Below are 25,084 nucleotides of genomic sequence, written 5' to 3'. Positions count from 1 at the left end.
ACCTTGTAAAAATTGCCTTATTCTCCTGAGCTTCAGTGTCCTTATACGTACAATAGCAATGGTACTATTACCTCAGTGGACTGAGCAAAAAATCAAATAGAATTAAATAGCAGTGTGTGAAATTGTTTGTCAAATGAGAGGGCTTTAATACACGTTAGTATCTTTAGATGAGTGTTGTTTCTTAATTATATGTTGTTAATTTTTCTAGGAGGATCCAAAGATTGTAATCTTTCTGCAGTTTCAAAAAAAAAAAAAAAAAAAAAAGGTAAAATAGATGGCAATTTATGCTGAAAAGTTATAGGTTATTTTAATTTAAAATAGATTTAACTTTTCTAATCCGGAGCTTTTGGAATATCAAGTAAATACTGGCAAATAGCTAATATTACCAATTCTTAAAATGTAGTGAAATAATTTTTGTGTGTTATTTAAGCTTAGGGAACAAATCACAAACATAGAGTATATTTTTCCTTTCCCTTGATTTTAAGGGAGTTATCAAGAAATAATACCTACCTTGGATGGTAAGGTTTTGCTTTTTCCTCTCATGCTCCTATTCTGGAGTATATATCTATCCCTTATGATTCTCAAGTAGAAAGTATCAAGGATACTCTCCTTTCTGTCCCATGTTTCACTTCAACTCTATAACAAAACAAAATATACAGTTGAAATAAGATTAGAAATTAATACTTCTACCATTGCTTTCAAATAAAATATTCATGTATGTTAAATTTATGAATAAAATCACACACATTTTCCAGAAGCTTTAGTTTTACCTCTCAGTATGTCTTATAGGAATGAAATATGGAAAAGAATTTTAGATTTCAGAAGACAAATTGCATAAAGGAAAATGATATTCAGAGATTAAGTACTACAAATTGCATTTGTTACAACATAAAGTCTCTTTCTTTTATTCTATAATCAAGCAATTGTATTAGTTTGTTTTCACTCTGCTGTAAAGATCCTGCCTGAGACTGGGTAATTTATAAACTAAAAAAGTTTAATTGATTCACAGTTCTGCATGGCTGAGGAAGCCTCAGGAAACTTACAATTACAGCAGAGGGTGAAGGGGAAGCAAGGTATGTCTTACACGGCAGCAGGAGAGAGGGTGAGAGCGTGAGTGAAGGGTAAGTGCCACACTTTTAAACCATCAGATCTCATGAGAACTCACTCACTGTCTTGAGAACAGCATGGGGGAAACTACCCCCATAATCCAATCGCCTCCCACTGCGTCCCCCTTGACATGTGGAGATTACAATTCAAGATGAGATTTGGGTGGGGATATAGAGCCAAACCATATCAGGAATGTTCTGTGGGCACAAGTTTTGGTTGCAGGGCTCTGAGGGCTCTGAGGAAAGACTTGGGAGTACTCACTAGTAAGTAAAAGTGAGGAGACACCTGCACTATTCTTCCAAAGTCAGAAATGCTGGATGAAATACACAACAGGAAACATTAATGTAAAGTCAACCTCACAGGGAAGAAAGAGAAATCCTGTTTCCAGACACTGAGAGGAACTCAAGCCACAGCAACAAGCTCAGACTAAACCCTGATGAATGGTGGGACTGTGGAAGAATGCTGAAGACTTAGGAAAGGTAAATATTGAACTGCTTCAAAGAGTGTCTCCCATGGGGGAGAAAAATTTCCCACTAAAGATGACCTCTTTGTCAAAAAGTATCAGTCTCTTGAGGAAACAAGTGACCCTGAGAAAGTCCATAGAGGTGACAAATGGATGTTTAAACAGCCTAGGAATTTCCAACAATGAGCAATCTGTAGAAGACTTTAACAAAAGTATGTCTAAAGAATAATGACATGAAAAAGAATAGAAACTGTAAGGTTTGAACAGGACATTATACAAAAAGGGAAAGTTTACATGAAAAGAACCAAGCAGAGGCTGGGTGTGGTGGCTCACGCCTGTAATACCAGCACTTTGGGAGGCAGAGGCAGGCAGATCATGAGGTCAGGTGTTTGAGATCAGCCTGGTCAATATGGTGAAACCTTGTCTCTACTAAAAATACAAAAATTAGCCAGCTGTGGTGGTGGGCGCCTGTAATCCCAGCTACTCGGGAGGCTGAGGCAGGAGAATCACTTGAACCCAGGAGGCGGAGGTTACAGTGAGCCGAGATCACACCACACTGCACTCTAGCCTGGGCGACAGCGCAAGACTCTGTCTCAAAAAAAAAAAAAAAAAAAAAAAAAAAAAAAAAAAAAAAAAAAAAAAGAACCAAGCAGAAGTTGTAGAAATAAAGAAATAAATGAACATGACTTTAAATTTAAAAGTAACAACAACAACAATAATACATTTGAGAGTTTAAAAGCAAGATGGGACTAAAATATAGATGCTACTAGCAAGAATAATGTGGGGAGGAGTCTAAAATAAGTCCTAATATAGTCACAATTAAATAATTGAAAACAATTTCGATTACTATCATTTGGGCAACAGGACACGTTGTGTATTTAAACAACAGAATACTGTTGAGCAGTTAAAAATGATTGCGACTACTATGTAGCAAATATAGATTTCAAAAGCACCATGTTAAGAATGAAAGCAAGTTGTAATATAATGCATATTGTCTGATACCATTCATGTTATTTTGATAAACCCATAATATAATGCAGTAAGCCCATGGATATATAATAAGTAGTTAAAACATAAAATCATGGAGTAAAAGAATACTTTCAAACATCGAGTTAACAGTTGCTTTTGGAAAGAGAATGAAGAAAAATCAAACTTGGCCTATTTTCAGTAGGGACTCTAACTGAATCTGCAATGTTTTATTTATTTATTTTAAAAAACAAAAGCAAAACCAATACAGCGTTTTTACTCCTAGAATACAGGTATAGGTTTGTTATGGTACTTTCTGTACTTTTTGATATGTTTAAATTTTTTCACAATTAAAAATAGGGAGAAAAATAAAAGAGATGAAAAACTGAACAAATTTCAGCTGAACATGGGGCTTACCAAATCTAATATTCTCTTTGCTTCCTTCAGTATGGAAGTGATTGTCTTTTCAATGAGAGCAACATTCTTTGAAGTAGAGTGTGGTGGCCATATACAGAAATAAAAATTCCCCAAGTTAATCAATGCAACCTAAAGATATGGGAAGAAGAGATTATCCTTTGAATGTAATCTTTCTCTGTCTGTACTTGTCCTATCACCACTATCCCCCACTTTTGTTAGACTTATTTAGAAACCTTTTTCAACGTAAACAGATGTACAAGTGAAATAAAAAGAGAAATGGTAACATATCAGAGGCAGAGCACTCATTTGAAGTAACTTTTTTAGTTCTCATAGTAAAGAAGTTGCTTTCACTCGACTTCTTGTTTTATGGTTCAAGGTGGTATATGATAACTGGTGAAAACCAGATCAACTGCATAGAACTTCATGGATTCTGACAAGAATGGAATGAATCTATTTGAAGGATTTATCATTATTCCATATCAATGGGGGAAAAACTTCAAAATTCAGTGACAAAAGGATAGTGTGACACACAGGAAGTATGTTTCCATAGTAAGAGAAAATAGAGAATTTGTAATTAAATCATTTAAGTCAATTAATAATTTAAGAGACAAGTTTAACACATCCTTTGCCTTTGATGTCAACTAGGGTTTAACATATTAATTGCTCCAGTCTGATGTGAGATAATGCAAATTTAATCCTGCAACTGCTCTTTCCTATTTATTTTCATTGATGAGTCTTTCATGGTTCTCCAGCATGAGATGTTTCTTTTTAAAATATTTATGATTGTGCCAAATATGTGTAGATTCCTTCAAAAAATCTCATTTTTCAAAGCAATTAAAAGTTAGAATAGGCCTCATTAAAATTCAGGAATAAAACTTGTCATTAAATGGAAGTAATTTGTGTGTTGAATACTAAAGGAATTGGAAGTTCTAGGCCAATGACGCTGAGCCCAGCCTAAAGCAGAGTAACAACTTCAGTGACTGAAACATGAGTTAAAGCAGAATTCGAAAAAGCCACAGTCAACTCTATTTGCATATATGAGAAGCAGAATTAGGTTTTTCTTTTTTATCATCTTTTGAAATACAGGTTGATTCAGTGCATGTGAAAGAAGGAAAAGTGCTTGGGGTTTAGAATGAGGAATAAAAGATTATACACAACAAAAAGAAAATTTGAGCATATGTCCATAGGATAATGTTTCCATTTCATTCAGGAATGGCTGTTGTATAGTGCAGGTATTCTAAGCAGAGTAAAATGATAAAGAACGGCTTCTTCTCTGAACTTAGGCTTAGGGGAGCCAGACGTGGCTCGCTTTAATACTGAAGGTCCTTTAATGTTCTTGTCCAATGCTTGGAAAAATGATTTACACGGCTATCTTGAACAGGCAGAATTTAATTACTCATTGGATTTCAAGAAATTTACATATAAAATCTCCTTCTTTCTTATGCTTCTCTTACAACACTTATCCTTTTAAAAATGAGGTTAAGGAAGGTCCTGAGATACTATCCATGCTTTCTTCATTCCCTGCTATAATCCCCGTATCTTTGCTGCAAAAACTTTAAGTCATTGAAATCCCAGAAAGAGGACCTATGGCCTTAACTTTGCATGTGTCAATGTGAATGGTGGGTGGAGGAACTGCAGTCTGGATATAAAAATGCTAAGACATTAATAGAAACCAGTTCTAAGGAGGGGATGTGGAAGGATGTCTCATCTTGGGATATCAAATATATTAAATTTACTATCTGACTGAGGAGAAATTGTCCAGAAGATATATGTTGGATGTAAACATTTTATATTTAGCTAGAATTTTTACCACACATTCTGTCCCTAATTCCTCAGGTCTCATTGCTGGCGAACTGGGCTGGAAGTCAGGTCCAGCTCCAAGTCCTGATAGCTGCTTCATGCTTCTTTCTCTGAACTCATCTGACCTTGACATTTCAGGAGACACGATACCTTCTGCACATAAGCTGCCACCAACTGCTGCTGAATCTTAAGGAGAAACAGGTTCCAGCTAGAGGGGGGAATGCAGAGCTCCTTCTTGCTTTCCTCAGAATGCTCCACCCTTAGTTAGAGGTAGGACAAGTGAGAGTCAACTACTAATGCACAAAGACTCTCATCCTTAAGTCAGGGTGAAAAGGTACGGAAAGACCAACATTAGTCTTCATTTCACAGATAATTACGGAAGCACTATGCGTGCTAGGCACTGTTGTCAATACAAGGGTGAGGGTTTCTACCATTCAGGAAATTGCAATCTGGCAAAGTTTAGAGAACACTGAAGATTTCAGTAGATCAATACTTTTGATCTTTTATTTGAGGAAAACAAACCTTTTCCTTAACCAAGTTTTTAACCAATTGGGAAAGACAAAGTTAACAGCAAGGTAAGATCAAAATATCAGCTTTGGTACGATAGAGATGTTGACAAATGCAGCTTAGATATGAGGCAACAACAGAATTTCTAATAATGCACTCAAGGTTAGATACATGTAACCTCCAAGTCATAACCTTCCCTGCTTGCCACATATGTAGAAAAGCAGACGTCAGACTATGCTTCCTGAAGAGTCATTTCCCAAGAGGAGTCAATTCCCAGGAAGCTATGTATATCCAGATGATTATTCTAGTTTTACCAACCAGGTACATTCCTTCTCTTTCCATGGAAGAATGTGTTATTAAGAGATAGTTTTCTAACATCATCTTCTAGATTCTATCATGCCTGGTCTCCCAAGTAAAAGATAGGTAATCAATGAGTTTTGGGTCTGCCAAAATAATTTTATCACTAACATATTTTTTGCCAACTTTTTCTGGTTTGTGAAATCTCACCAGGTGGTGCTCTCCCTCAGACCAACATCTAACCCAGGACTTGAGGCCATGATTGTCCTTCATGGCTTCCATTTAATATGCTTTGTCTTTAGTATTATCCTAATTCCATGAACTTTTTGGGCATGGTCCCAATTCTGTCACTCTGCCTTTAATCATAATCTTTCATGACAATTCACTCAGGAAGACTCTGACTATTTTTCACTGCAAATCATGTGGATTCCTCTTCTGTGGCTTTAAAGGAGTGTGTCTTGGTAATTTCCTGCATGCTGTCCTCCTCTATAGGAGTCATTCCAATCTGCTCTTCAACATCTTTCCTTTCTTCCTTGCTGGATTTTGTTCAGCGCTAGGCACTCGTTCTGATATAGTTGCAATTAAAACAATTAAATAGTCCTCTGCTTAAACATTGCTTCTGAAACATGTCTGCATGTTGTCACCACCCGGGAAGCTTTAAAAACACTAAGGCCATATCCCACTCCCAGAGATTCTGGTGTATTTGTTCTGCAGTGTAGTTTCCCAGTAATTATAATATCACCAATGTTTGAGAACCACTGAACTAAGATACATCCCCCTTTTCTACGCTTTTTAAAAGAACATTATGGCTCTTTAAAATGTTCATCTATTCTGACCTTGAAGTTCTGATATCTTCCCTGTCTAGTCTGTTCGCTAACATCGCAAGCAACCTCTTAAGACTCTCTCTTGCTTCTCCTTAACCAGTATGTTGCTCTTTATTTGATTTTAATTCTTCAATTGTTCTCATCATAATAGGAAGACTAAGTAAGTTGACATATTTTCTTTATAGTAAGGATACTCTGCCTTTTTATCTGACAACTAACAAAATCTACAGCTCTTCTCTGGGTGAAGCCTAAGCTGGATCTTAAATTAAAGGCAGCTTTTGACCAAATGTAAGGGTGACCCTTGGGTCTATGAGAAAGTTTTATGAATTTAAGGTTAGTTGCTTCATGTTTTTCTTCTGATAACTGACTAAAAAATAGAATTCAGGATTAGGGATCAATCCCTAACTGTCTACCTAGATATGGCACTAACATTAAATCTAGAACCTCATTAACGCTCTGTAGAACTCAGCTGCACAACAGATCTGCCTGTGAAACAGTAAAATAAAAAGAATGTTGCCCATCCACTGGCACTGGTTCATCCACCACAGCATTGCATTCAACATGAGGTCCAATCATATTTGTGGAGTTCAAGGTCAGCCTGTAGCAGCTTCTGTCTGAGGCTTGCATGGCAGATCTCTGGATATGTTGCTATGGCCGGGTGCCTACAGATCATTATTTATTTTTATGAACTTTTTTTGTCAGACTCTTGCTCTGTTGCCCAGACTGGAGTGCAATGGTGCTATCTTGGCTCACTGCAACCTCTGCCTCCTGGGTACAAGCAATTCTTGAGCGTCAGCCTCCCAAGTAGCTGGGATTACAGGTGCACGCCACTATGCCTGGCTAATTTTTGTATTTTTTGTAGAGACAGGGTTTCACCATGTTGGCTAGACTAGTCTCGAACTCCTGACTTCAAGTGATCCTCCCATCTTGGCCTCCTACAGTGCTAGGATTACAGGCATAAGCCACCATGCCTGGCCCAAGTTATGTGGTAAAATATAAGCTTCTAAAACCAAAGGTATAGAAATATGCTTCTCTTGGACCACAGCAAGTGCCTCAATTTCCAGGTATTATTTTTAGTGCCAAAGTTCTACTCTTTGTTTATCTCTCATGGTTGTTGAATTAGACCATTAGAAGGACCATATCTAATAGGCTCTTTCTTCATTCAGTTAGAGATTGAGGAATAGGAAGAATCAGATCAAAATGCCAACTTCTTACTAATAGGGTTTTTGGAGAATGTGACTAAGTTGCATGACAACAGTGGCATTTTTAATGTTGCACCCCCAAATCAGGTTTACCCAATCACAGGCAACCTAGAAGAACACAGGGAACTCTTAAAGAGTGAAATGACCAGTTTCTGCAAAACAGAAGGCTTGAAAGAGCAGACCACAACATGTACTTCCCAAAGTTAGTCTGGTCCACTGAGGTTTTGTCCCAAGCTCATCGATCATCTAAGACAGTCTTCTAAAAGTAATCTGCTAACAGAAGTCCCTCCATATGAGAACTGGACCCAAGGGAAAAGAGCTTTGTTCCCTCCAACAAAGGAGAGATCAGATGTGAACACAGGGCCCATTACACCAGCAACATGCAAGTGACACCATAAAAAACTTGGCAGCCTTAGTCTGAAGAAGAAAAAAAAGACTAATGATTACTGCAATGAGAGACAGCACTTGCATTAAATCTTAAAGGATAGGAGACACAGCATAAAACAGATCTGTAGAAGCATCTTTGGCAGAAACAGCACCAGATAATAAGTTAGAAAAGTTGCAGATGAAGTGCTGTTTTAATTCTATCATCACAATGTAAGCTCTATCATTGCTGACTTAATTAGCTCATCTTTCCCTGTGTGTAAGTTAATCATATTTCCATTTAATATTTTATAAATCATTTCACAGAAAACATTTTCTGTGGCTCTTACAGTGTGCCAATAACACAGAAGTGGATCCCAGTACCTCCAATTCAACATATTTTCTGGTTTTCCTCTAATAAGAATCATATCCTGTGGAGCTGTGGTCTCAAGGGACTGAACTACAGACTTTGTCAAAAGTTACAAGGCTGGCAACATCCAGCTTCCTTCCACATGGCAGGTGGTGACGGCATAAGAAACAGCCTTGAAAAAGATACTTTCTTTGAGCAGGACTGCAAGTTTATCTTGAAATCAGATAACAATCTATCCTCCAGCCAAGGAATAGAGAAAAAAAAATGCTCCTGTTCCCATTCATGGAAAAGCATCCATCCATTCCTGTGCTTACTGCACTCCCATGAAAAGAAGTCCAAGTGATCTTTAATGCATAAATGTTACAACTATTAACACATAAATGTTGTAACTTATAAACATATAATTAGGAAAACATTATATGACTTTTCAATGATTTGAAAATCTTGTGTATGTGACAACACACACTCAAATGTAGTAGAATTTTAGTCTCCCTTACAATTTTTAGTTAGTTAGCTGTCAGGAAAATATAGAACTCTAGAATTATGAATTATGCAAATTTAATACATTAAAAATTCATATCCAGTGAGAGTAGGGAGGTGAGCATAGAGAATGCTAATCACTTTTAAAGGTAATAACTTTATTCTTAAATAGTGTCTCTCATTTTCTGGTCTTGCCTGGATCTTTGTCTGTATACCTTGACAGTTCCCACAACTGGAAACATCTGGTCACAGACTTTAGGAGATCTACCAAGTCTTTGTGACTTACACGGAAGTGCCCACATGGGTCATCAGACCTTAATTTTTCCAGTTTTGATAACTGGGCTGCTGGTCTGTCTCCTTTACCTCGCAGTCTCAGGATTTGGCCTCCACATAGGACCCAGACTTCTGATGAAAGGGCTTGCTTTGCATGCTCTCATCTTCCTCCCTAGAGCACTTCACAGTGCCTCTTAAAGCCTTATTATTAGCCCTGCTTTAAACATGAGGAGACCTCTCACCTCAATGACACTGTTGTGAAGATTAAATGAGATATAATGCATGCAACACCACCCAGACCCCAGGCACTCAATGAATGCAAGCCCCTGTCATCCTTTCTTCTCTTTCTAGACATTTACTGAAAAAGACTAAATATTACTAGATCTTAAGAGAGAGATATACTACAAGACAATAATAGTAGGGTACTTCAACACTGCACTGTCAGCATTAGACAGATAATCTAGACAGATAATAAACAAAGAAACTCTGGATTTAAACATGTCAGACCAAATGGACCTAACAGACAATTACAGAACATTCTATTCAACAACTGCAGAGCATGCATTTTTTTTTCCATCAGCACATGAAACATTCTCCAGGATAGACCATATGTGACGCCACAAAACAAGTCTCAACAAATTTTTCAAAATGGAAATTGTACCAAGTATCTTCTCAGACAACAATGGAATAAAACTGGAAATCAATACCAAGAGAAACTTTGGAAACTATACAAATGCATGGAAATTAAACAACATGCTCCTGAATGATGATTGAGTCAACAAATAAATTAAGATGAAAATTTTAAAAAATGATTGAAGCAAATGAAAATAGAAACACAATATATCAAAACTTGCGTGAAACAGAAAAAATAGCATTAAGAAGGGAGTTTATGTCAATAAATATCTACATCAAAGAAGAAAAATTACAAATTAAGAATCTAACAATGCATCTCAATCAACTAGAAAAGAAAGAACAAATCAAACTGCAAATTAGCAGAGGAAAATATAAAGGTTACAGCAGGGCTGGGTGCAGTGGCTCACACCTGTAATCCCAGCACTTTGGGATGCCAAGGTGGGTGGATCACAAGGTCAGGAGATTGAGACCATCCTGGTCAACATGGTGAAACCCTGTCTCTACTAAAACACACAAAAAAACATTAACCAGGCATGGTGGTGTGCTCCTGTAGTGCCAGCTACTTGGGAGTCTGAGGCAGGAGAATCGCTTGAACCCGGGAGGCGGAGGTTACAGTGAGCTGAGACCGTGCCACTGCACTCCAGCCTGGTGACAGAGCGAGACTCTGTCTCAAAAAAAAAAAAAAAAAAATTATAACAGAAAAAAATATAATAGAGACTTAAAAAATACAAAGGATCAACAAAATGGAAAGTTTGTTATTTGAAAAGATAAACAAAACTGATAAACCGCTAGATACGCTGTGCAAGAAGAGAGAAGATTCAAATAAAAAAAATCAGAAATGGAAATGGAAACATTCAACTGATACCACAGAAATACAGAAGATCATCAGAGAATATTATGAACAACTATACACTGACAAACTGGAAAACCTAGAGGAAATAGGAAGTAGATAAATTCCTGAAAACATATAACCTACCAAGATTTAATCAGGAGGAAATATAAAACCTCAACAGACTAATAGTGAGGTGCAAAATTGAATCAGCAATACAAAGTGTCCCAACAGAGGAAAGCTCAGGACTGGATGGAATCACAGCTAAATTCCACCAAATGTACAAAGAAGAACTGGTGCCAATCTTCTTGAAACTAGCCCAGAAAACTGAAGAGAAAGGAATTCTTTCTAACTTGTTATATGAGGCCAGAATAATCCTCATACTAAAACAAAATAAGGACACATTGAAGAAACCTACAGGCCAATACTTCTGATGTACATAGATGCAAAAACCCTCAATTAAATGCTAGCAAACTGAATTCAACAGCACATCAAAAGGATAATACACCATGCTCAGGAGGGGTTTATTCCAGGGATGTGAGGATGGTTCAACATACACAAATCAATAAATGTGATGCATTGCATCAACAGAATTAAGGACACCAACCGTATGATCATCTCAACAGATGCAGAAAAAAATTTAATAAAATTCAACATCCCTTCATGATAAAAATCACACCAAACTAGGCCTATAAAAACATACCTCAAAATAATAAAGGCCATATATGACAAACCTACAGCTAACATCATACTGAATGAGAAAAAATTGAAAGCCTTTCATCTAAGAACTGGAAGAAGACAAGGATGCCTACTTTCACTACTCTTATTCAAATTAGTATCGGAAGTCCTAGCCAGAATAATTAAGCAAGAGCAAGAGAAAGAAAAGACATCCAAACTGGAAAAGAGGAAGTCAAAATGTCCTCCATTGCTAATAATGAGATTTTATACCTAGGAAAACCTAAAGACTCCATCATAAAACTTTAAAATTTGATATATGAATTCAGTGAAGATGTAGGTTACAAAGTGAACATACAAAAACCAGTAGCATTTTCATACACCAATAGTGATCTAACTGAGAAATAAATCAAGAAGCCAATCCTGTTTACAATAGCTTTAGAAAAACAAGTCAGCCAACCTAGGAATAAACTTAGCCAAGGGAGTGAAAGATCTGTACAAGGAAAACTACAAAACACTGATGAAAAAAGTGGAAGGCGATACAAACATGAGATGGAACACTTTTTACTCATGGATGGTAAGAATTCATATCATTAAAATAACCATGTTGCCCAAAACAATCTACAAATTCAATGCAATCCTTATGAAAATACCAACGTCATTCTCACAATCCTGAGTAAAAAGAGCAAAGCTGGAGCCATGATGCTACCAGACTTAAAAATATATAACAAGGCTCTAGTAACATAAGCAGCATGGTAGTGATATAAAAACAGACAAATAGACCAATGGAACAGAATAGAGGACCCAGAAATAAAACCACGTATTTACCACCAGTTGATCTTCAACAAAGCTGACAACAACTTACATTGGGGAAAGGACGCCCTCTTCATTAAATAGTGATAGGAAAATTGGATAGCCATGTGCAGAAAATGAAACTGGATCCCTATCTCTCACTATGAGCAAAAATCAACTCAAAATGGATTAAAGATTAAATCTAAGACCTGAAACCATAGATGCACTCAAAGAAGACCTAGAGAAAACTCTCTTGGAGATTGGCCTATGCAAAGAATTTATGATTAAAATCTCAAAAGCACAGGCAGCGAAAGCAAAAATAGACAAATGGGACTATTTTAAACTAAAAAGTTTATACACTGCAAAGGTGATAATCAATAGAGCAAAGAGACAACTTGTTGAATGAGAGAAGGTACTTGCAAACTAGTCATCTGACAGGGGACTAGTATTCAAAATATACTAGGAACTCAATTCAAAAGGAAAGAAAATTAAATAATCCCATTAAAAAGTAAGTAAAGGATACAAATAGACCTTTCTCCAAAGATGACATACAAATGGCTAATAGGTACATGAAGAATGGTCAACATCACTAATCATCAGAGAAATACAAATTAAAACCACAATGATACTTTGTCTTACTCAAGCCAGAATGGTTATTACTAAAAAGAGAAAAACACACACACACAAATGCTGGTGAGCATGTGGAGAAAAGGTAATTCTTATATGCTCCTCATGGTAATGTAAACTTGTGAACAACACTATGAAAAACACTTTGGAGAGTTCTCAAAAAACTAAAAATGAATTACAGTTAAACTCAGTAATCCCATTGCTAAGTATCTGCCCATAGGAAAATAAATCAACATATCAAAGGGATACCTGACCTGAAATGTTTACTGCAGGACTACTAACAATATCTAAGATATGGAACCAACCTAAGTGTTCATCAACAGATGAATGGATAAAGAAAATGTGATATGTATACACAATGGAATACTATTCGGTCATAAAAAGAAATAAAATCATGTCATTTGCATGGATGGAATTAGGGGTCTTTATCTAGATTGAAATAAGCCAGGCACAAAAGGACAAACATTGCATGTTCTCACCTATATGTGGGAGCGAAAACATTTGAACACATAGAGTTAGAGAGTGGAAAGACAGATAACAGAGACTGGGATGGGTAAGTGCTGGGGTGGAGAGTGGGGATGATGAAGAGAAGTGGGTTAAAGTAAACAAATGTATAGTAAGATAGAAGGAATAAATTCAATGTTTGATAACAGAGTAAGATAACTATATAACTATACTTAAATGTATTATATTTGAGTGATGGACATTCTAAATACCATGACTTGATCACTATGCATTGTATATATGTAACACAATTTCTCGTGTATCCCACAAATTTGTACAAATAAAAAAATCCCCAAATATAAAAAAACAGTGTTTCATGAAAAAAAAGTGGCAAGTGCAGCTTGAAATTCAATCACAGTAGTACTTTCTCTCAAGATAACCATCATACTTCCATATGTAGCAGATGAATTTTATGTGTACTTCCCATTTTATCATATAGAGTACTAAAAAGACACACTCAAGAAGTAAAATTTATTAAAATTATTTTTTACTGCCTCATGAAGGACATGCTTAATTGGAACTTTTTCTTCCCTGCAAGTACATGGCTGTGAATGATACAATTATTACTGGTCCATTTTCACTCGGTGCCACTGCCTTGATTTGTGCTGTGTGCCAGCAATTTTCCCTGTGATTGATCTTACATCATGGGTATAAATGTCAATATAATGAAAAAGACATATAACTTCTTAGCATTGTTATGGAATTAATTTTGACTTTGCAGAGTCTCTAATAGTTATGAGGATCCCAGGGGTCCTTGAACCATACTTTGAACTGCTAACCTATGCTTTAGATATTGCATGGCTTGAAATGCTTTAGGAACTGTGATGTCCCTTAGTAAGGAATGTCAGTCCCATTATGAGGATGTGTTACAAATGTTATAATGTGAGTGTGTGTGAGCATGTGTTTGAACCTATGGCATGGCACATTATCATTACAGATCTATGCGAAATGCCCTTTCTCCAAGCTTCTATTTAGGTTGGTGCAAAAGAAATTGTGGCACCAAATAATCTGTTTTAATAATTTTAACCTCTTCCCTTTGTTTCCCATGCTCTAGGAGTGGTACCTGCTTCCTGCAGTTACATCTTCTGTGAAAACTTCTGTGCTGTCTTAGTGCCTGGTGTGGATATAAACAAAGACCACTCATATGAAAAAAAATTAGTTGCTATCTATTCAGAGCTTGTTAATTGGATTGAGTCACCCACCATTACTTGCATTTGGTAGAGGCTCTCAACAGGCATGTGAGTGGGAAAGTTTTGCAGTGCAAAAAGGGAGAGGCTTCAGAGATGCCCTGATTGTAGGTCATCAGCATGAGGAAGCTGGAGGTGGACTAACTAGAAGAGGGCATCTTATGTGATTGGTTTGGAGAACATAGTTGCCTTTTTCTGATTGGTCCTGAGTTGAAAGCAGAGGAAAAAATAGGGAAGTTGGTCATCATTGACCAAGTCCTGACCATTTTTGGCCATTTGCTGCAGAGGTTATGGATCAGAGTTCTGTTTTTGAATATGGTCTGGCCATTGTTTGTATATTCAATTTCTCACTGGTTAACAATTCTTTATCTTAAGTTCACCCTGTTAAAATAACTGGTATGGTTACTGTTGCCTGGGTAGACTCTGATAAAAATCACTAAGCTGTTTGCCTATGATTAATCTGCCACTAATAATTAACCTTAGAAGGTTGCTTATAATATAGAAAAACTACTGTGTAAACTATTGGATGAACATTTAAATTACCATAATTTACCACAAAGATCGAAAATGAAGAATGACAAAGGAGGCAGATGAAATGCAAGGATGATCCACTATCTTGGTCTGCTTGGGACTGAGGAGTTTCCAGGTAGTAGGACTCAGTGCAAATATTGAGACAGTCTAGAAAATTAGTAGCGTTGTCTACCCTATGGCAATGCCCAATGTTGTACAGTGCTAACAATCTTTTTTTTTTTTCCTCCTCCCAAACACTACAAAATGCTTCAATCGATGAGAGCAGCATTCTGTTGGATTCTCCGTGGGTGGGGAAAATCAAACACCAAACATGTTGGGGTGGAGCAGCATAAGTAATATTATATCCCACTTCCTACTATAAGTACCCCTCTTTCTCCAGGTAAACAATGATCTGAGTTTTGAGGAGGCAAATTATTTCCTTAATACAATCAGTCAGCACAGGTGTTATTCAATCTGTGCCTTCTACACACTTAACATGGTTCAATTTATTTTTTAAAAAGCTTTCAGAGACAATGTTATTTTTAGAAACAGGAAATACTCTTTTCCCCCCCACCTCCTTATATAATGTTGGCTGAGGATAATTACGAACATTCACAGTTGATATTTAAATTAGGCAAAAGGATATATGTGTTCCAAAACAACTGAACAAAGGAAACAGATAAACACAAAGTGTTTCATGTTTGAAGACATTTCCTCTGGCTCTCTAACAGAGAGCAATTTAATTCTAAAAGAGTGCGTGTATTGATTCAAGTGCTGGCCCCTCGATACTTAACAGATGAATGAAGCCCATGAAAGGGCACTTACTGTTCACATTTCCCAATATGAGAGAACAGTATTAATAAAGGGAGGGAGTTAATTTTAGAAAATGATACTTCCCACAAAAGATTGCATGTACTGAAAATCTTTTATAAAATAGAGTTGTAGGCTATTAGTACAAAAAAATACATGGCTTGTGAGAGAATGAGTTCAGACAGAACATTTGGGGAGAATGGCTCTGGCTGCTGCTTTGAATAGAGATGACAGTCACGGATACCTGAAGCCAAATTGAGATTAGGGGAGTGTCTAATCTTGGGAAGGGTTGTGAAAATGTGTGTGTCTGCTTTTCACTTTCAGTACTTCTGCTGCTTCTGCTCACTCTCCATATTTCTAGGCTATAGGTGTCTTCAGCAGGTGTGGACTGTTGTCTCAACTATTGGCTGCTAAAATGGTGGCTACAAGTGGTCCTGGCTTGAACAATGGGAGGCGTGATCGCTCCAGAGAGTTTATACCTGAATTGATTCATTAAAAGAATGAAAAAGAATGCTGGCAGATCATATGAGGCTTCTTAAAAGGAGCATCGGATATCTATGACATGTAACATATAAACAGGTAAATCACCTTGTTGTGAGTTAAGTCACTGGTCAAGGAGATGAGTCAGGAAGAAGAGGTATTAACAGTTATTTAGATGGTCCGGTTCTTTGGGCAGTGTGATAGGTTTTTAATAAACATTAGTGCTTTTAATCTTCACAAAAATTCCATGGTAATATCCATGATTGAAAGGGTGAGTAGATTGAGGGTTGGAGAAGACAACTTATCCCAGAGTGTTCAGATGGCTATGAATTGGTCTAATCTATTTGGTCTGCCTTAACTATAGGTTCTTTTCAATAGATGAGGGTAGCCAGTGTCAAAGAGAAAACTGCACTGGCTACTTTAACAGGTGAAAAAAAAAAAAAAGACTTTATTCAAGGCTATTACAATAGAGTAGAGAGACTAGAACTATGGCTGAGCTCAACTCTGAAACAAAGAGCTGAGATAGGTTGATCTTAGGCCAATTGATTTTGTTAATTGACTTTACCCAAAAGAAGAAAAAATACTGTGTCTAGTATTTTCATGACAAGGGGTAGTTTTACAACTTGAAAGAAGGCACCTGACAAAGTTAAGCTACTGTCCTCCTAGAAAACCTGGGAGATGGAGTGCTGTCTTCCTTGATGATAACTTTTGAAAGCAATGGCTTTCTGCTCTTTGAGAAAGCCATTCCTAGTTGTAAAACTTGGAAGAGGCTTTTAAAAATATTTACATCTTTAAAAGGGCAGAGAAAATAATGTATAATTACAACTTTTCTAAAGCAAATAAGTGCTCTTAGGAGGAGGTTAGGTGCCTAGACAGGAAGAAACCTGTTTAAAGGTTAGTCAAATTGAGAAGAACATTGAGGTCATCTTGATCAGTTGTCCATTTTGTTTCAAGAAAACCAGGCATCTCATTGAACTACTTAGGAAAGTTGTTTTATGTAGTTTATTTTATCAGATTTCTGTTGTTGAAAGCCTAGTTGAACCATCTGCTGAGACTTGGCAGTAGAGGATATTTGCTATGAGCAATCAGGCATTTAGTGAGGTGAATTTCTATGGAAATCAAAAGGAAAACAAAAATTAATGATTGGAGCACACCAATTTTTGAGTCTAGAGGTCAGCCAGTCAAGATTTCTATACACTGGGCTTTAGGATTCTTAGAGGGTAGAATGAGGACATCAGGAGCAATCTGAAGGATTTCCCAATTTGAATGTTTTAGTGATGGCATAGACATCAGAGAGGCTTTGGTGAGATTGTCCAGTCATAGTTATTTTCTGGAGTAGCTGATGGAAGATTTGGGAATTCCACACAGAGCAGTTTCAGACACAAGTCGCCCATACTTGATCTACTGTTGAGATGAGTCATTTGAAGTTTATATCAGTCATGGATTCAGCTCACAAGGTTTCTTCAGGTCCTGGTGAACAGGTCAGCTCAGCTACAAGACAGTCTAGGGTCCCAATAAGGACACAGACAGTTAGGTTTTATTTTTTGATGATACCACATAAAAAAAGTGGTAAATTACCCTCAATCACAAAATCAGTCAAATAATAGATTTGGCTTGATTATTTACATAATCATACCAAGAATGGTAATTTTATACACCTTAATTTTTCTTTGCTGGAAGTTTTTATAAGTAGTTTCAGATTGCACTTTTAAAAGCTTCTTGAGGTTAGAAAGTAAAGAACTTGTCACCAGATTTCACCAGCACTACCTATACATTTGGATGAATTCCTCTCTTCTTGAGGTTCTCAAAATATGTTAATGCTCCTGGGCCTGTCAGGAAGTGACTTTCTTTACTCATTTCTAAGGCTGGGAATCCTATAAGCCAGGCACTAGGATGGTTTTCCCAAGAGGGCTTTGTTAGCACTGACTCCATAAAGTGAACCTTCATTCCTTAAAACTGTCTGGTCATATTTGATTCTGTGTGTGTCATGCTCACATATGATATTCCAGTGAAAGTCTTAGTTATATAATCAGTGTTTCTAATTATGCTTGTTACCAGGAGGACAGATTCTTACCTAATCTATGCAAATCATTATATTGCCATGAAAATAAGAATACTTCAGAGTTTCTGAATTCTGGAGACAGCAGGCAAGAAGAAAAAAAGTTTCATTTCTGTTTACAAAAGCATAATTTACTATTTTTTAAGTGAATTATATGTAGCTTAAAAGAAAAGAGAAAAAAGTTTTTTTATATCAAGAAAATAGAACATTAAATCATCAGTAATATTCCAAATCCATAATCATTTTTCATCATTTAATTCAGTCTTACAGAATTAATTCTTGTTCACTTGATACTAGGTTAGCAATATCACGCGCCCATCAGCTTCTCCATCAGAGTTTTGGAAATCTGGAAATTCTGACTTGGTCTAGTAGTATGGGCTCAAAGTTTTTAGAGCAAGGCCATCAGAAGCCTATGTTGCAGAGTATTTAGTATAGTTCCTTCCATGGGTCTCTGTAAAAAAAAAACCCTTTTTGAAGGGTTTTTTTGTTGTTGTGGAAGACAGAGCATTCTTGTCTGTTGCTGATTGCAAGCACTTTCAGGAAAGCATTAGGGTAACACAAAAATATACAGACAATCCCCAACTATCACTTAATGATTTTTCCACTTTATAATTGTGTGAAAGAGATATATACACATTCAGTAGGAATTGTACCTTTATAACCCATAACACATTTCTATTTTTTACTTTCAGTACAGTATTCAATCAATTACACGAGCTATTTAACACTTTAATATAAAATAGGCTTTGTGTTAGAAGATGTTGCCCAACTATAGGCTAATGTAAGTATTCTAAGCATGTTTAAGATAGGCTAGGTTAAGCTATGAGGTTCGGTAGGCTAGGCATGTTAAATGTATTTTTGACTTACGATATTTTCAGCTTATAATGGTTTTATCAGCTGTAACTCCATTGTAAGTCAAGGAACATCTGTATCTGTGGATGACAAAAGACTAAAAATTACTGTGATTAAAAATATAATGAAAGTTCATTATACGAATAATGAACTGACAAAGATATTTGGCTGTTTCTGTGGCATACATTTAAAAAACCCTGGGTTATGACTGACAGTACTACACTCTAGTTCGATATATGGCATAGCAGAGCTAGAATGTATCATGGACAGTGAAAGCATTGATAAGTTTTTAGGAATTTAACATAATGTCTAAAATATTTATATTAACAACATTTTACCTGTAAAAATATAACCTAAGAAAGCACAGCATATTTTACTTGACAACACTTCCCATGAAATTCAGCATCCCATAAAAACCTAATTTTTTTTTTACCTCTTTGCTTACAAGGAGAAAGATCCTTTATTACTTTCCAGGGGCCCTCTTTGAAATCCTAAAGTAAGTTTTAGGTATAAAAAATATTATTTAGGATTAGATTTTTGGAAGACAAAACATCAACTGTTGTCAGGAGGTTTGAACAGTTAAATCAGACTATGAGTTACTGAGAAATGAGATTTTGCTACTTATTTAACCAAAGTGACAATGAAAGATTTCAAAAATAAATATAGGAGATAAAATAACTATAAAAATTCTAGCTCCTTTACAAGTGAGAAGACTCTGTTTTTTAAATATTCAAGAACATAATGAAGTCAACATGAAGCACAAGAAATTATTCTAATAAAACACAGAACCTTAACTTCCTGGATAGATGATACAGTTTGGACATGTGTCCCCAAATCTCATGTTGAATTGTAATTCCCAGTATTGGAGGTGGGGCCTGGTGGGAGGTGATTGAATCATGGGGGTGGATTTCTCATAAATGGTTTAGCACCATCTTCTTGATGTTGACCTCATGACAGTGACTGAGTTCTCTGGAGATCTGCTTGTTTAAAAGTGTATGGCCCCCCTACACACCCCCCTTGTTCCTGCTTTCGCCATGTGAAGTGACTGCTCCCCTTTTGCCTTCTGTCATGATTGTAAGATTCCTAAAGCCAGCTCAGAAGCTGAACGGACATTGGCACCATGCTTCCTATAAAGCCTGCAGAACTGTGAGCCAATTAAACCTTTTTTCTTGATAAACGACCAGTCTCAGGTATTTCTTTACAGCAATGCAAGAATGAAGTAATACAATAAATTATTCAAAGGTAAAGAACACTATTTACAAACTCTTATTAAGAGCAGACCAATAATCTAAGAAATATTTGTCACTTTAACAGAGGGAAACAAACTCTAGTTTTCTATCGGTATAGTACTGATACTACAGCTCATTAAACAAACAAACAAATAAAAGCAAACAAACAAACAAAGTCAAATCTTAGCCAGTACTGATCACTAGTAGTAAAATTTCTTTTCTGTAAACCTTTATAGCTTTTCAAATCCATTCAGGCTTTCTCATAACACTTTTCATCCCTTTTCTGGTACAACCATTCATCTTATTTTAGGATAATTTTTTTTTTCTCTTAACAAAACCACATCCCACATATCTTATAAATTTTGCACAGAAAGTTCTTTTCCTTTGCCCCTATGGCTTCTCATACTTTCATTTGCACATATTGATCATAATTTTTTAACTATTAGTAACTTTTATTTCACAGAAGAAACTGGGAAGTGGATAATTGTAAACTGTCTGTCACATGCCAGCATTCTGTGGCCAACTAGCAAAGCTAATGGATATATGATCTCACAATTTCATAGGTCTATGCTTCCTTATAGTACAATTTCTCAATGTTTATCAAGCATACTCAAAGAAGAAAAATATTTATCAACATACTTAAATATATGTAGCCTTTCTATACCATATTATAAAAGAAGCCAAAGTATATAAACTTAAGTTTATGTTTAGTAATCAATGTCTCAGTATTTAATCTTATTTAGAGATGATCTAGATATTTAATAACTATCTATTACTTAATTTAGCATAAGTCTAAGGTTGTAAGTTACCAGAAGGTATTTTGGAAACTATTTTAAGCATACATATCATAAAGCATAATTGTTGAAATAAACTAATCACACAAGATGCCTGGTTTCTAGTTAGCCCACCTGCAGCCTCCGATGAGGGCGTACCTGAAGCCTTCCCTTTTCTTCCCACAGCTGACCTTTCCTGCCCCTCTGCCTGCCTTTGAGTATCTTCCAGATGCAAATGATAGTGGCTAGCTCCCGTGCTACAGCAAGCTCTGAATAAACAGCTTTTGCTCATTCTCATGCAAGTAGTCTTCCTTTACTTCCACACATTCATGAGAAACTATTTCTAATATCTACTTTGGTATTTATAATAATAAGCTACTAATATCACCAATAAACACTCCACTTCTAACATTCATTATGTCAATTGGCATAGTTTGTGGTATAGCAGGAGATACAGAAAACTAAGGTATTTGTGACAATTATATCTGGAATATGGTCTTTTTCATTACATGGTAGCTGATGATACCTAGAGTGTGAATTGATTGGAGAAACTGATTTCCTTAATTATCTTAATTTATTTAATTCCCTTGTCCTCCTTAATTCATCAGTAACACCTGATGGATCTACCTCTAAAACATATCTCAGTTCCTTACACTTATTTTCATCTCTCACTGCTAGTATCCTGTCCACATCACCATTCTCTCTTGCTTGGACTAAAGCAATCACCTCCTAAATGGATGTTTCTCTTTCTATTGCTCATATTTATCTAATCTCCACAGAGAAGTCAGAGGAATCTTTGAAAGATACACATCAGTTCATATTAGTCTCCTGTTTAAAACACTCAAATGGCTTTCCTTTCTATCTAGAATAATCTTATTTTGATCTTCTATCTCCTACTTAGTATAGCTTGTCCTGGCCTCTCTGATATTTTATTCTTCCCTTCACACACTAGTCCAAGGTCTCTCTGTCCACTCTGTTTCTTACACATGTCAAGATTTTCCTATCTGAAGACACTTACACTTGATCGTGACACAATTCTCAGGATCATCATTGACTTCTCTCTTTCTGTCATACCCCGTATTGATTCCATTCATAAATATTATTAACCCTACTTTCAGAATGCATCCAGCCTCTAACCATTCTTAAACCATCCATCCTACCACCTGGTCCAGGCCAGCATCCTGTTTTGCCTTGATTATTGTCATAGATTCCTATCTAGTATTTCTCCCTACAGTCTCTTCTCAACAGAGTAGCCAGTCAACTTGTTAAACAAAATTCCAGCTATGTCATTCTTGGCTCTAAAATATCTCATCTTGATATCCTCTGCTCAGAACCCTCCCACTTCACTCACAGTAAAATTCAGTTGCCTGTAATGCCCACAGCTCCCTGCACCCCAATCTCAATTCCCTGTCACCCATTTTCACTTCATCCAAATGGGCCTTATTGCAGTACCTTTAACATGCCAGACACCCCTTCTCTCTCAGGACATTCACACATGCAGTATTATCTGCCTGGAATGTGCTTCTTCCAAATATTTCCATAGTTTGCTTCAGAATTCTTTCAAGTCTCTGCTCAAATGTCTCCAAATAAATGTGACCTTCTCTGATCACCCTATCGAAAACAACCCCTTCTCTCATCATCTTACGCCCAGTATTCCCTGGCTCCCTAACACTCCTTCCATCCCTTACTCTGCTTTATTTTGCTTCTTAGACCTTTCACTTTTTAACACATCATATTTTTACCTATTTATTCTGGTAGTCAAGAAATCAACTAAGGCTTTGACAATTCTGTGACATACAAACAGAACTGCAGAGTAGAAAGTTCTGAGAAATGAAGGGCCGTGAAGATTAGAGCTGAGTGCCCACTGTAGGGAACGATCTCATATCAAAGGGAATCATTCAAAAGTCAGAGAAAGCGTGGGTGCTGTGGTTTGTTTGAATAATTTAGGCACCTCTACAACCAATGCACCAGAGTTGGGTAATTTTCTGCTCTATTTTTCCAGAACATGAGATGAAGCTATCACTGACATTATTCCCACTTTCAAAAATGTTCACGAAAAGGCAAATCTGAGATAAGTGGCACAAAAACAAGCTTGTGGTATTCACTTCAGGTATTGCTGAGTTATTTAAATGAGAGCAAGCAATTTGATTCTCTCATTTGGACTATTTTTCTGAAAGCAGAATGTGAAATTTATGTTTTGTTTTTAAAAGTCTTTTGGTTTCCCTGATTTGATTTTTTTTTCTGCTTTGCTGAAAAAAATAAAGCTGCTTAACTTATTCTGTATTTTTTTCAAATGTCCAAATGGATTTAACATTGTGATAATAACTGGAGCTAAAATTAAACTAAGCTAATTTTAAAATCACATAATTTTTTTTCTAATATCTTTAGCTAGAGAGATTTAAATACACATATTTTCTGGTAAAAGAGGAGTCTGTGTGAAAAATATATTTCTGGTGATAAATATTGATGGGAGTAGAAAATGCAAGCCTTATTTTAACCCTCCACTCAGAAATTTCACACACATCCCACAGGAAAACCAAATGAAAGAGAGGCAAAACCTCCTTGCAACAGATGAAGAGTAGTTTTTCCCCATCAACTTTGAGGGGCTCAACTTCATATCCTTCCCACTCCTGGAAATGTTACAGAGTACTTTCATAAACCTAATGTCATTTTATCCTCTGAAAATTCTATGGAATTGGCAAGATAGCTATTTTTGTCCCTATTTTATAGTAAAAAAAAAATTCAGATATCATGTGATTAAGTGACTTTGATGAAATCACATCTCTAGTAGGAATATATCCATTTAGGAGAAAATAGCCATCCAGTCCCACTTCATACTGAAGACTTAATTGCCCGACTTCACATAGAAGTGGAGTGCCCTCTCTCCAGTAAACCTTAGCAGGATAATTGATGTTCATAATCAGATTTTGTGGAATGGCAGAGGAATTATGAAATGGGGTCACCATCCTGAGGGCCCTTCATATGCAAATAATTCACCAGAAACATAAATGAGAAATACTCAATCATTTCTTCTATCGTTTGTGCTTCGAAACATGTCCTTGAAGGAGAATAGATCAGGTTATGCACTTGCTTAGATGGCAGGTGGACCATACTTTTGGAACTTAAACTAGGAAGGCCTAAGTTGAACATCAAGCTGCCATCTCCAAAGGGAATCAAGAACTGTAGACCAGCGGTCGTGATTGTAATTCTTGGTGCCCTCATTACCCTTCTACATATTTCTGTAGAATAAGTGCAAAGTGTTTTCAAATAAAAATAGCTATATACAGTCAGGATACCGGGAAATCTAAATTTACTTGAAAGAAGAAATAAAAGTTTGAATCTTCACGGTCTACTTCTAAAACGAAAGAAAATTTGTTGAACCAACCTCATTCTGTGAACTATTTCAGAAAAAGAACAAACACAGAGGAACTTCAGCAGTGTCAGCTGTCATCATCAAGTTCAGACTTGAGTGTTTTTTTTCCAGGTTCTGCCAAAAACCCAGCTGGGAGAAGTGGTACTACATGACCTATGATATTCTATCACCTTTAGATACTTCAAATTCTATTCCTAAACGGGCTTAACCACTAAACAGTAGAAAACTGTTGTTATGCTCCTTAGTGCATAGTTTCACTTGTTTTAATGTTTTCTCCGATACTTTATCAAATACTAGTAACAGCAGCAGCAACAACAAAAATCCAAAACGGCCATATGGAATTTCTGGCTACAACATTCTGTTGTTTACTCATGGCATATCTTTAGTACCTTCGACAGGGCTGCACAGACATTAGCTGTTCAGCAAATATTTGTTGAGTAACGGCTACTTAAAGGGATTGATTTTTATCCTAAGCTCATTAAAATGCTGTTGAAAGGTTTTCATGGGAGAAGTGACATGATTAGAATTGCATTTTATTACATTTACTCTTTCAGCTACCTGTGAAATGGATTAGAAAAACACAAGTAAAGAATTTTTAAAAATTATTAAAAATATTGTTGATAAAGTGATTCTTGTTTTAAGATAACAATCTTACTAATGTGTGTCTCACTGTAAGCTTTTT

At 36.3% G+C, this 25,084-nt stretch overlaps 1 long non-coding RNA gene across 1 annotated transcript in view; it reads right to left on the bottom strand.

The window, feature by feature from the left end:
• Positions 1 to 504: 504 nt before the first annotated feature.
• LOC140713078 (uncharacterized) overlaps positions 505 to 25,084 on the bottom strand; it is a 230,729-nt gene continuing 206,149 nt past the window's right edge. The window contains exons 5-6 of the long non-coding RNA XR_012094937.1: positions 19,043 to 19,107; positions 505 to 636 (exon numbers count right to left, since the gene is read on the bottom strand). This is a non-coding gene — a long non-coding RNA (uncharacterized lncRNA). The remainder of the gene's footprint in view (positions 637 to 19,042; positions 19,108 to 25,084) is intronic.

The sequence above is a fragment of the Chlorocebus sabaeus genome, chromosome 12 (assembly GCF_047675955.1).
Source record: "Chlorocebus sabaeus isolate Y175 chromosome 12, mChlSab1.0.hap1, whole genome shotgun sequence".
In the NCBI taxonomy this organism is placed as follows: Eukaryota; Metazoa; Chordata; class Mammalia; order Primates; family Cercopithecidae; genus Chlorocebus; species Chlorocebus sabaeus.
This window is presented reverse-complemented; position numbering and strand designations above follow the sequence as displayed.